At 49.0% G+C, this 12,646-nt stretch overlaps 1 protein-coding gene and 1 long non-coding RNA gene across 3 annotated transcripts in view; one reads left to right on the forward strand and one right to left on the reverse strand.

Annotated features, from left to right (window-relative positions):
• LOC108444947 overlaps positions 1–12,646 on the forward strand; it is a 56,246-nt gene that overhangs the window by 39,018 nt on the left and 4,582 nt on the right. The gene's annotated exons all lie outside the window — the stretch shown is intronic.
• The window catches only part of ANTXR2 (anthrax toxin receptor 2), a 78,566-nt gene that overhangs the window by 12,246 nt on the left and 53,674 nt on the right, over positions 1–12,646 (reverse strand). The gene's annotated exons all lie outside the window — the stretch shown is intronic.

Genomic DNA, 12,646 nt, shown 5'->3' on the forward strand with positions numbered 1-12,646 from the left:
TAAGGTTTAGGAATGGCGTGATAAATGGTGAATTTGGGAAAGGTGGCGGAGTTTGTCACTGCTATTACAAAACCCAATTAAGCGTGGTTGCCATGGCAACGCCATGTTTGTTGTACACAGAACTGAGCCATGGGCTGCCCAGCGCCCTGTTCCCCCTCGGGTCTGGGGCCTTTCCAAGACTGTTGGACTCAGAGTCTGGGAGGCAGGAGGCAGTGCCCTGGCACTCTCCTGCTAGGGACGGATATTTTAAACTTTATGAAATCACTGGTAATTTAGACCTTGTCTCTGGAATTACCTGGTAAATGACCACAGCAGCATTCAGAAGTAAAAAGCAATGAGGTGTGCACAATTACCTTCCGAAGCTGCAGCCACACACAGACTGAAACCTGAATTTAATTACAACATGGGTAGATCGGTGCCTTTTCTACATCCTTTCACTGATGAGGATGTCAGCTCTTTGGAGTTGAAAGCATAACAGAACCAAAGCCTGCACTGGGCAAATTAGAAACTTCTAAATAAAAATTCTCTGGCAGAAATGAAACATAGGTTCAATTATTGTAATTAGTTGCATATTTCAAATTACATTTTCAAACAGGTGTAGTTAAATGAATAAAAATAGCTTTGTGAACTGTCCTCAAATGGCTTACATGCATTTAACTGCAGTTAGTGAAGGGCTGATTGAGGCTAAATGATTTCTAAAATTTTTAAATGACCCAGGCATGTTGTAAGGGGCCTTGTATCAGTTGTAATAAAGTTTAATCCAGCTGGTCTGTCCTTTACCCATGCAAGGGCTTACTGACATAAATGGCCCTTTTAAGCCCACTTTGCCCGTGTAAAACCCCCTGGTTCTAATTACACCTTTGCATGAACCAGGCTAGGTGAATTATATCTGCCAAATAAGTACACAAATTCAAGTCCTTTTTTCCTGGACTGATCCTGGGGCTAAATTCACACGGGAAGGTGCACAAAGTCCAGCAGTGTCATGTAACACTCCATTAGAACAAGTGAAATGTAAAGATACTGGGAAATACAGTTAGGAAATACACTTGTAAAATCTAGCCAAACAATCAGAAAAAAAATTCAAAAATTCAACAAACCAAAATCCAAAAACCAAATCCCAGCAGGAGCAGTTGGAATGTGGTCAGTCTCTACACTGAATCCAGTCTGATTCCAGAGCAGTGTCTTTCTAAAGTAAAGGCTGTTCCTGCAGTGCTGCAGCCCCGCTACCACAGCATTATAAATTAATGCTGAAGATGCCAAAAGGTCCCTTAAGTAGAAAATGTCAACATGCAAATGTTGAGCAGGAGATTCACAGGAGCGCTGAGAGTCTCCAGGTCCCCCTGGGATGGCCCCTGCCCCATGAAGCCCTGGGAAAGCCTGAGCCCCCGGCCCTGCCACAGCAGCTTTGCTGGTGGAAGCACATTCTCCCGCAGACGGGGGGAACTGTTGGAATGGCCACTTCCCTGCCATGGGCCCCGTGGGGCAGTGTGTGGAAAAAAATCTTCCACCCTGTAGAGGAGCACACAAACTCAGCCAGGGCTTCTCCACAAAGAGCCAGCTTGCGCTTGTGCAAAGCTGCAGCCTTTGGAGAGGCTGGCTGCGGAGAAAGGAACAGGTAACACGGAAAGAGAAGCACACAAAAATCCCTTTGCTGCTTAAAGTGAGGGATTTACGCTTCATTGATGGCAGCATTTGGTAAGTTAGGAGAGCTTAGTATGAACCTCTAATTTGCTCAAGGCAGAGCCTGTGATCTGTGTACAGTTTGCTGTAGGTGGAACACGAGCAGGACAGACAAGCGATGCTTCTCCATGAAGTGTTCCAAGGCCTGTGGATGTGGCACTTGGGGACGTGGGTTAGTGGTGGCCTTGGCAGTGCTGGGGGAGTGCCAGACTTGATGATCTCAGAGGGTTTTCAACGTGAGTGCACCAAAAACTCACTGCTGTAATGGGTCGTTTCCTGGTGTCTTATTAAAGTGAGGACTGTAAACTTGGGTGTGAAATGATACCAGGAAACACTCAAGGAAAATATTTCTGTGGAAGACTGAGGCTTCCTGTACCACAGCACTGTCTGTGCTGTGCTACCTGTCCTGCCCTGTGGTACCTCTTTGGGAAGACATTCTCACCACGGCTTCATTAATACAACTACAGAGCAGAAAAAGTGTTGCTGCTCTTTATCTTTTTCTTTCTCCTTCCCCAAGACAAGTGATTTGGCTGTTCCTAATTAAAATGAAGAAAAAAGTAGCATAAGCCTAATTAAGATTTTAATTCAGTTAGAGCCTATAGGAATAAATCACTGCAGACTTGGTAGTGACAATCAGAAAATACAGTGCCTGTTCCTCCTCTGTCGCAGAGATGGTAACAAAGGATGGGGAATCCTGAGGAGACAGGGATCCAAGACCTTACAAGTGCAGGTGTGTCTCTAACCCAGGTAATAATCCTGTGTTTGCACCTACACTGGCCCAAAGCGCAGTGAAACTGGCTTTCCCAACTATAGGTTCAACTCCTGACTCCTGACGAGGACCAGAACTGTTAGATTTTTTGGTGGGATTTTGGGACATGGACCCGTCTTTGGATGCATAGGTGAGAAACTGCAAAATATGTGAAACGTTGCATTTTTCCTAAGCAAAATAATGGCTTTCCTTAGGATTTAGTACTGGTGGTGAGCACAAGAATGAAACACAAACACCTCTCAGCTGATGGCGGGACCATGGCAGGTGGGATGGAAATGGAGAGAACTGAGGCCCAGGCAGCCTCTCCTCCTGAATCCGTGGAGAAATCCTGGGTTTACTGTGTTCACAGAATAAAGCTAATGAAGATTCCCTGACATAGACAAAGTTCCTTTGAGTAGCACCTCAGACTGTACAAATTACATGCATTTTAAAACTAAAAACTGCAGTAATTTTAGCAGTTCTATGATTTTATAATGTTGGAATGTATCTTCGCTCCTTGGCTAGCAAATTCTCTCCAGCAAGTCTTATGCTCAGACTTTAAGCATAAGTTTTCAATTCCAAATGAGGAATTCCTTCAAATTCCTCCAAAGGAATTACCAACACGTTATCAAGGAGAAGGGACTGCTGGTTTTACAAAACTAAGAATAAAGAAAATGCATCATAGGATGTTGAACAGGCACAGGACAAGTGCACTTCATTTTTCCTGACTGGGAACTGGGCTCCTCCCTCAGTTGTTCTCAGCTAAGTACGAAAGTCCAGGTTAAAAACTTTTGGCACAGGTAAACAGACCTGAAGCTAATGGTGGCACCTCACCTGTGCAGGAAACAGCAGAGGCTAAAGCTGTTCCCCCACTGCCCAGCCTCAGCTCCCAGGTCACGCACTCCCTACTGTCACATGGGCCCTGCCAATGGGAGCAGTGGCTGAACAGTCTGGCCCCCCGTGGCGTTGACAACACTCCCAGATCAGACATTTTCATATGGAAAATGCTGTCCCTGAACAGTGACAGCATCATTTTCCTTTGGAAATTTTGTATTTTCCTTTGGAATCAGCCTCGCTGCAGTTTCAGTCACACACTGTCATCTGAATTACGGATCCCACTTGGCTGGGTGTTCCCCTCTTTGCCTTGCTGAAAGGACAAAAAAGAAACCGCAGCAAAAAGAGGCAGAAATAACACACCCGTGCTGTGGCCTGTCCCCTCCATCACTGTCACCCCTGTGTGGGCAGGAGGAGGGACCCAAGCGCGGGCTGTGCCGGGCAGACTTCCCGTCTGAGCGCCATGAACGCTTTTGCCCCTTGCAGGACGCTTCCCAGAGGCGCCATCCCAGTGCCTCGCTGGGCCAGGTTGGGCCCCGGCCGGCTCCCGAGGCCGTGAGGCCATTGTAGCAAAGTGCACAATTGCATTTTCAACATAATTAGGTGCCTAATTGTGCGCCTGGGCCTGGCTACTGTATTTGCACGTGGACCTAATGATGATTTATCGAGGAGCTCTCTGGCCACACCTCACTCTCCAGCCTGGCAGAGGCATCCAGAAGGGTGAGAGGTGAGGCTGAGTGCTGGCTTCTCCCCAGCTTTTATTTTAAACTGAACACCTGTTTTTCTTGGGGTTTTTAAACCATTGAAGCAATGGGACAACTCCAACCAGCAGTGTCACTGGGAGACGAGTGCACTGCTGCACTAACAGCTGGGAAAAAGAGAAATTCCAGGGAAAAGGCCGGGGCTAGGTTAATAAAAGAAATTTGCATGCAAGGTGTCCAAACAGTGCTGATGTTGAACTTGTCCAGTGGTGTGATGTCAGGCAGTAAGAACCTGTACCAGCCAAGGTCAAAAGGGATCTTCTTTTAAGACAGAGAAATTCTCAGTGTCCTCTCTCAGGATTATCCAGCTGCCTTTTAACTCAGAACTGCCTGAACTGCGACACTGGAGTTCTCAGGGCCAGCTCAGCTGCGCAGCCACGCAGTTGGACACTTAATAGACACAGCACTGTGAAAATGTCTATTATTTCCCTTCAGTGAAACACTTTTTAACTACAGCATCCAATCACTCTTTATGGCGTATGATGTCAAAAACACTTACTGCACAAGCAGAGATCTGTGTTTCTTTTGCCACAGACAATAAATCTTTAGTGTCTTCTCTTGCCATGCATCACTCCACTTGCTCTCAGGAGGCACCATACGCCTCTCTTTTCCTCTGCCTCTTCTAGCAAGGTCACTTTCCAGTGATGAAACAACTTTTCCAGAAGGTATAGTGTTCAATAATTAATACCTACTGATAATAGCTTCCCAAAGCAGCGCTTTAAAGCTCTAATGCTCATCACAGACTTGGAGTGGGAAGAACCCTTAAAATAGATCTGAGTAGCACATCTGAAAATATCAGCCTCAGGAAGCTGGGGTGCGCGTGACCGAACTTACGCCATGGATACACACAGACCTGTAGCCCTAGTGCCAAAGGAAGCCCAGCCCTTCCTCTCGCACCAGGCAGCATGGCTGTGCTGCAGGTGTGAGCAGGTCAGGTCACCCTCGTGCACGTGCTCTGGGTGTCATCTCCTGAACAGGCACATCTCCTGCTGCTCCTGCACACGCGGGTTCTGCGGGAACAGGGTCCCCAGTGGGAGGGTGCTCGGCAAAGTGCCCAGCCACAGGTGCTGAGGGTTCTGCGGGTGCTCAGACCATGAGTCACAGGTGTGGGACAGACTCTGATCATGGAGCACCGTTTCTTGCCGCTTTTGCAGAGTTTTCTCCTCCCACCCACCTCATTGCCACCAAACTGGCCTTTCCAGACTGTCTCCAGTGACAACAGTCTTTGACAAAAGCACAGAAAACGCTGTCCCTGAGCATGCACTGGTCAAACCAGGGGATCAGTAGTGTCAGTGTTTCTTCTGGCTGACAGCTGTTGCCACGCGACATAGGGCACGTGGCTCAGCCCGAATGCAGGAGGTGAAGCAGTTATTCATGAAACTGCTCTTCAGAGCCATCTCAAGAACAAAGCTCACTGTGCCACGATTTTCTACCTAAGCAGTGAGGTCTGTGGTAAATGCGGTTGGGTTTGTGGAGCTCAGTCTAGGCTGGCGTAAGATCTGACTTGGCTTGGCTTTTGTCTATGTACGAGGTGAAATCTCTGCGCCTTAAGCTCCGCAACAAATAAGAATGTATTGACAGGAGAAAACCTGTTTTATGTTGCACTTCTTTGGCACCAAATGCCCATGTCACTGTTTTTATAGTTCGACTCTCCCATGTTCATCCCCTAGAAATGCACTGTGAACCCCTTTACCTGGATCAGCGGCCCTCTGCTCCCATGTGGTGCTCAAAGGGGCATCTCTCCTTCCCCCTTCTGGCCATGGGTTTGTTTCCTTACTTGGGGCTCACATCACCTCTGCACATGTGCCTCGGTTCCCCATGTCCCTTGGGAGAGCCCCACTGCTTTGCCCAGAGGACACGCTGCATTTAGGGATGTATGGCCATGGCCCAATGGGAAGGCACATCCTCCCTGCTGCTGGGAGGACACAGCATTACTCCTGACTTCTTTGAGCCAAAACCTAGTATTACTCTCCTTCCTCTAAGCAGAGCATTTATGGGTTTATAAATCAGGACGGACTGACATCAAACATGCCCTGAGTGTGCCTCAGAGCATTCACAGAGTGCCAGCTGGGCATGTGGCTGGCTTGGAAAGAAAGGGCCTTAATTACATTCAGCGTAGGAAAAATAAATTTAAGGAGAATTCCCACAGTTCTAACGCACAGATTCCTAGGTACAATGGAAAAGTTATATCCATTATATATTCTCCTAATCCTTCGTATGCCTTTCCTTTCTGTTGTTGATATCAGAGGGAAAAACGTTACTGAGCTGCCACAATCATGGAGCTGATTGGCCCCAATGACCTGTAACCACCTGCTGGGGCATGGCCATGTCACCAGAGGGGACCAATGGCTGTTCCAGCATGGGAGCAGGTGGGCCAGGAGCGGAATTCCCATCACTGCCCTGGCCGCTTCACTGGGGAGCCTGTCTGGAGATGTTGACATGCCTTTTAGTAAAGGCATGACAGCAAGTGGCCTGCGACCGCTGTGGCTGGGAGATACTCCAGGTTTAAGAGAGGCACCCAGAGCTCCCCAAGGGGGCAAACAGAGCCAGTAACAGGGCAGCAAGGCAGCCCTGGGAGGCAGGGTGGCAGCCCTGCGATGAGGAGGTGCCCTCAGACATCCTCTCTGTCTCTCCTGGGTGAGCAGGGGGGCCCCAGTGGCAGTACTCGGAGTTTCTGGGGCATTCCCTAATGCAGGGGTGCTCGGCTAGGCTGGGAACATCCTTCCCAGAATGGAGCAATATCCTCAGAGCCCTTAGGCTCTGCTCCGAATGTTCAGCTCTAAATAATCCATTTTCTTTTGGATCATAATATGCTTATTCTGCTCATTATTTTACAGATTTTCCAGATTTTATCAGGTTCTATGTTTTACTATAATGTAAAATAAAATATGATCCATCTATTTGGGTACAGAAAGATATGAAACATGCTATGAGCTCCTGTGTGCTTTGCACCTTCACTTCCCCTCTGCTCACACAGGCACAGTTTGCATCCAGAAAGGGAACTTCTATTTCTAAATAGAAAGTAAAGAACTCCTGTTGTTTCATTTTAAAAACATGATAATGACCTCCAAGAAAATCTGATCTTTTTTCATTGGATCAAAGTGTTTTACACTGCAGCCTGTGGCCTGCTGGACTAAGTAATAAAGACAGGGCAAGGCTGTGGGAGAAAACTGCAGACAGAAAGGTGTCTGAGAAACAACCATTACCTAGGAAGGAGCAGTACTGAGCCCCAGAGCACCTGCGAAGCTGCAGCAAGGAAGCGCTATCCTAGGAAGGCTGTCACCCACCCCCAAGGTTGTGTTCACGGCCAGAGGGTTGTGTCACCCATCCTGAGGCTGCACACCAGGGACACTGCTCTTCTTCCCTGGTCACCTGTCTGGCACGGCCTGGAGCCCGGCAGGAGCTGAGCCCACCTGAACTGCAGCAGTTGATCTCATGTAGCATTTGCCCACCGGTTTCTAGAAGCTACAGAATTCTTTTCAGAGTGACTGGGAGGGGATAGACCTGTGTGCACCCACAAACCCTTTATGACACGAAGCAGCACCAGTAACTATTGCTGTGAGCTGCATTAACTTCCTTGGAGCCTGTGTTTAAATTGCAGGAGGCTGTGACACCGCCAGCCCACAGGTCAATGGTCAGGAAACGTTATAGCTGGGGAACACCTGGCCAGTTTAAAATGCAAACAACTGAAGTGTACAGGGGTTTCTGCTAATGCTTTATGGATCCATAGTTCAGAATGGACTTAAACATGCAAAAACTGATTTCAGAACAAAAGTAATTTTGAATTATGGGAATACAGTAATAAGATCAGAGGTAATAAATATAATTTTGGATCACTTTTCTTCTCTCTCTCTCCCCCCGTCTGCCTCTCCCATGCAGCAGTCACATCCCGCAGCACGTGTGCTGTGGTTCTTCCCAACTTTTGAAGGGCTGTGGGAGAACAGCTCCCTCCCCCTGCCTTCTTTCGGAAAATATTGTGCATGAAAGGATTAACACGTGCCAATGCTTGCAGGCTTTAGAGCCCCCAGTTGCGTCGGGTCGGGCCTGGGTGGGCACATCTGAGCATCCTCTGAACTCCAGTAGCTGCAGTTTACCACACGTTTATAACAACTCACCCTGGGTGAGTGAATGAGCTCGGGCTGCCACAGCTACAGCAGGTGACACCATGCACAGAAACTCACTTTCTAAAAACAGCTTTTCCAAGGTGTTTTCATATGCCTTTGCTGGTGGTTAGAGAAGCAGAGCCCAGTGAAGTGAGAGGGAAACCAGCCTAGTTCTGTTCACCTCATTCTGTCACTGCCTCCCATCTCAGAGCCTCTCTGGCTCTGGTCAGTTATTTCCAACATCACCCGACTCTGTTATATCAAGTATTTGTGCTGATCTCCTCCAAATGGCAGTGAAACCACAACCTGGACCTTTAAAAACATGCCGTGTCACTGTGGAAGAACACTGGGACCTCTCTCTTAAATCTGCCAAACCAAGAATGCCATTTGAACTCTAATCTAGATAAATGGTACATAAAATTGATCTGGATTAATACGCATATCAACATAAACAGAGGTATGTGTGTTCATCATGTGGGAATGTAACCTTTGTGCAAGGTGTTTTTTCATTTCCATCCACTTTTGCTGAGGAGGGTATGAATGCAAATGCTTCCTCGGCGCTCCGTGTGCATTACCCGTGCGAGCAGCTCCCATACAGCGATGTATGTATGTGTAAATTGTGTGAATGTAAATATAGATAGGCCATATGTCCCCAAAGTCCCAAAAGAGCATCTGATGTTGATATGTAGACAGTGTGTTAAGGACCTTCCTAATTAATAAGCCAGATTAAAAACCTCTTGGCAATCAATTAAGATTAATGACAGAAGTCATTCTGTCTCCCCCTCCACCCGCGTCTCGGGCTGTGAAAACCCTGGGTTGGGAAACTTTAATCCTGTTATCTGCTGCCTCCTTCATCTGCAAAGCCTGAAGATTAGCTCAGCGGCCATTCCCGAATCCCGGCCAGCCGCTCGGACAGCTGCCCTGCGCCGCCAGATCACAGGGGAGGAATAATCTGGGCAGGGGAACAGGCCTGGTGCATCACTGTACTGCAGCTCACTCCATGAGAAAGGTTCGTGAGGATGAGGAAAACAAATGTGTTTGTTGCTTGGGAATCCTGCACAGCAAAACACTCGGTGATTACCAGCCCCTGCCCTGCCCATGGAAAGTTTTCCTTTGGCTCAGCTTAGGGGGCTGCACTGCTCGTGTGCTGGCAGGGAAGCTATGGGACAGCTGTGGCACATCCATGCTCCCCCCAGCACCGACGTTCTTTTCTCCATGACCATCATCCCATGCCACATGGCCTTGGAACTGGCAGGCAAGGCAGGTTGGTTTCTTCCTGCTCTCTCATTCCTACCAATATTCACAGAGGGATGAGTCCCAAAGGCTCGTTTAAGAGAGCAGCAGACTCATCTGCACCAAGGGAGGCAGCGCCAAGAACTGCTGCCTACGTAGTTGGAAAAATATCCCTGTTTCTCCTGACACCAGCACAACATCCTCTCTTCAGCAAGATGATCCCTCCCACTTCCACTGACTGACAGCAAATCCAACTGCCAGGAGAGCCACTCTAGTTGGGATGGGATGGGCAGCCAGCCAGACCCTCCTGAGAGCAGCCCAGGTTATGGGGCAAGGTGGTGACTCCAGTGACCTGGAGCTTCCTTCTGGAGGGAGCACTGCTATCCACATCTTTCACATGCAGAATGTATTACTTTTGTATTATGCAGAGATGCTCCAAACTAACAGTTTATACAGATGTTTGTGTTAGCTCTACAGCCATTATTAGAAAAGACCTTTAAAGCAGGTAAATACTAATAGGCTTAAAATTAAAAACAAGTACAAGTGTCTTCCTTTTTAAAAGGCTGGTTTGTACATGGAAGTACAAGCTGGAAGCATTCTACAGTTCTCCTCTGTTCTGATTCTTCTAGAATGAGGTACAATCTTTCTTTTACCGTTGACTCCTATTTGCATCCTGATAGGACAAAGTCTTCACTACAAGTGCCACAGGCTATTTGTGGACTTAAAGATGTTTGTGTGCGTAAAGCACACAGGATCAGAGCCTTAGCCATCATCACACTGCCACAAGCTCAGACAAAGAATCCAAACGCCTGATGATCACCTCTTGGTGCTAAACTATGACTTGGAAAACAAACACAAGGATTTAGAGGAAAAAACCAGGCCCCTGAGGCTGGCGCTGTGCCCCCGTGCCAGGCTGTATTCCTGGGCAGCCCCAGACTCTTGGGAAAAGAAGTTCAGTACCGACCCTCAGACACTGAACTGGCTTATCAGAGTAGCCCAAACTGCAGTGGCTCGGTCTTCTTTGCCCCTTTAATAAAAAAAAGGAAGGAAGTCTAGCTAGGAGCATAGACACAGGGTAATGCATCATTTATAAATTACCTTGTTAGTGCAGAAAACACCACATGGCTCTGCAGCCGAAATCTCCTGCTGCGGACTTGCTCTGTTTGATGGGAGCCCTTCAAAAGCGCTCGTGGCTTAATGGAGGCTGTTTGTGGGGCCCTCGATCTGTACCTGCTGTCCTCGTCCCTCACTGGGAGCATGGCGCAGCTGCCGCGGCGTGCAGCTGTCTCTGAAGTGGCTGCATGTCCTCGGCCCCCAGCACAGCCAGACCACGTTGGATCTCTGGATTTGTGCCTGAGGCGAGCTGGGGAGCAGCTGTGTCCAAGCCATGCTACCTTTAGTGTTGCAGCCCCCAGGCCCCACGTGCCCTGGCCTGCCCCACACTCCCGCGGCCGCCACACAGCTGTGCCCGCAGCCTGCTCGGTGTGCCCACACCTGGGCGCTGCCCGTCTCCCGCAGCCGCGGCTCCCGAGGCTCAAGCCGCCCTGGCAGCCTCCCGATACGGCCCTCACACTGCCTGCCACACGGCACAGCCGGGACAGCGCGGTGCACGGACAGCTCGCTCTGCTTTGATACTTCATGCTTAAATTTCAACTGCCTGGTCAAGGACTCAAATTCAGCACTGAATTCTTCTACGAATAGAACTGGCAAGTTCTTAAACAGTAAAAGAAAGATGGTGAAATAGAAGACTCCATGGCTGCTGTTTCCAAGGCAAGCGTGTGTGTGTGTGTGTGTGTGTGTGTCTCCCCATGCACACACGTGCACTGACACACACGCAGGGGCCCACCATGGCATCCCCACCCAGCATGTTAGGAACAAGGAAAAAGATACCCTTTTTTCCCCAAGACAGCAAACACCGCACAGAAATGTCACTCTGCTGTGACACAGGTCACATCTGACCCCACCATTCACTTAGGCACAGATATCACTCCTTTTTTCTTGAGCCACTGCTCTGTTTTTCACAAGTCAAGGTGCTGACCAGTGTTGCTCCTGTCAGGCCCAGAGAAGGCAGGTGTCTGACTGCACAATGGCTCAGCAAAGCCTACGCCAAGGGCAATCCTTCCAGTAACTCCCTGCCTTAGTCAGGGCCTGACTGACACTTTTTTAGCCCTTTAAGGCACCACTTCTATGTTCCTGTTTATATTGAATTTACCTGTTAAACTGTATTGTGCCATGTATTTTGTGTGTAGATTTGCTGTTGTTATTGCTGCTTCATGTCACATGCATCATTCGTGCAAAGAGTGACTAACCTGCCACGGTAACAATGCTAACACCCGTATCCAGCTGTGTTCTCCACCTGCAGCACAGCACTTGGCCATTCTGCTGCTTCCAACACTGGTCTTACCTTAGTCTCACCTTTTCGTCCTTTTGAACAGCACCCAACTTCATCCCAGGCAATTCCCATTACCTCCCATTCTACCACATGTAACCTCCTCTTAAGCCCTCTCATCCTTCTATGTGGCCTTCATGTTGTATGGTGCATAGACAGTGTTCTGCACAGCAGTGCTCTGTGGTACGTGAGACTGTGACCTGCTGCCATCCTATTTAAAGGAAAGCATTTGCTCCTGTGGCTCTTCCCAAGTGCCACAGACAGGAAGCTGAGTGGTCCCAGGGGATAAGTGCTGACATTCGAAGTGATACTTTCCTGAGGAGCAGCAATCAAAAGGACCCTATCTGGTTTCAATATCAGGGGTGCAAACAGCAGCTCTGTGTCCTCATCAGAGCAGCGTTTGATGGAGAGGCCCCTTTTTCAGTGGCCACATGTGTTCCAGGAGAAAGGATGGTCTGAGAAACGCATTTCCTCACCTGTTTGTTCTGTGAAAGGTGCCTTTGGTGTGGAAGTGCAAAGCTCTGGGAAGCAACTTGCATGGACATTATTGCCAGCCTCTGCTCTTACGAACAGCTGCATCTGAGAGCGATTTGTGTGCCCGTGACAGAGTTTACCCTACATGAGGCTGTGTTCCTGTTCTCCACCTGAGCACACACCACATCCAGCGCCCCTCCCTCTGCCTTCCAGAGCCCCGTGTTGGCACCGTGTCTCCAGGCCAGTGCCATGCCCCTTTCGCCGCACGGATTCCCTGATGCGTCACCCTTCCCACTGTGCTCTCTGCCACCCACGCCAGAGCTGCCGGGCTGGCCATGCCCCAGCCCCTCGCCGGCCGCGCGCCGCACACCCACCTGGTCTCCTTGCTGGGGCCGCATCAGCGAGACTCTGTCATTCTGGCGCC

This window comes from Corvus brachyrhynchos, unplaced genomic scaffold, assembly GCF_000691975.1.
Source record: "Corvus brachyrhynchos isolate BGI_N302 unplaced genomic scaffold, ASM69197v1 scaffold112, whole genome shotgun sequence".
NCBI lineage: Eukaryota > Metazoa > Chordata > Aves > Passeriformes > Corvidae > Corvus > Corvus brachyrhynchos.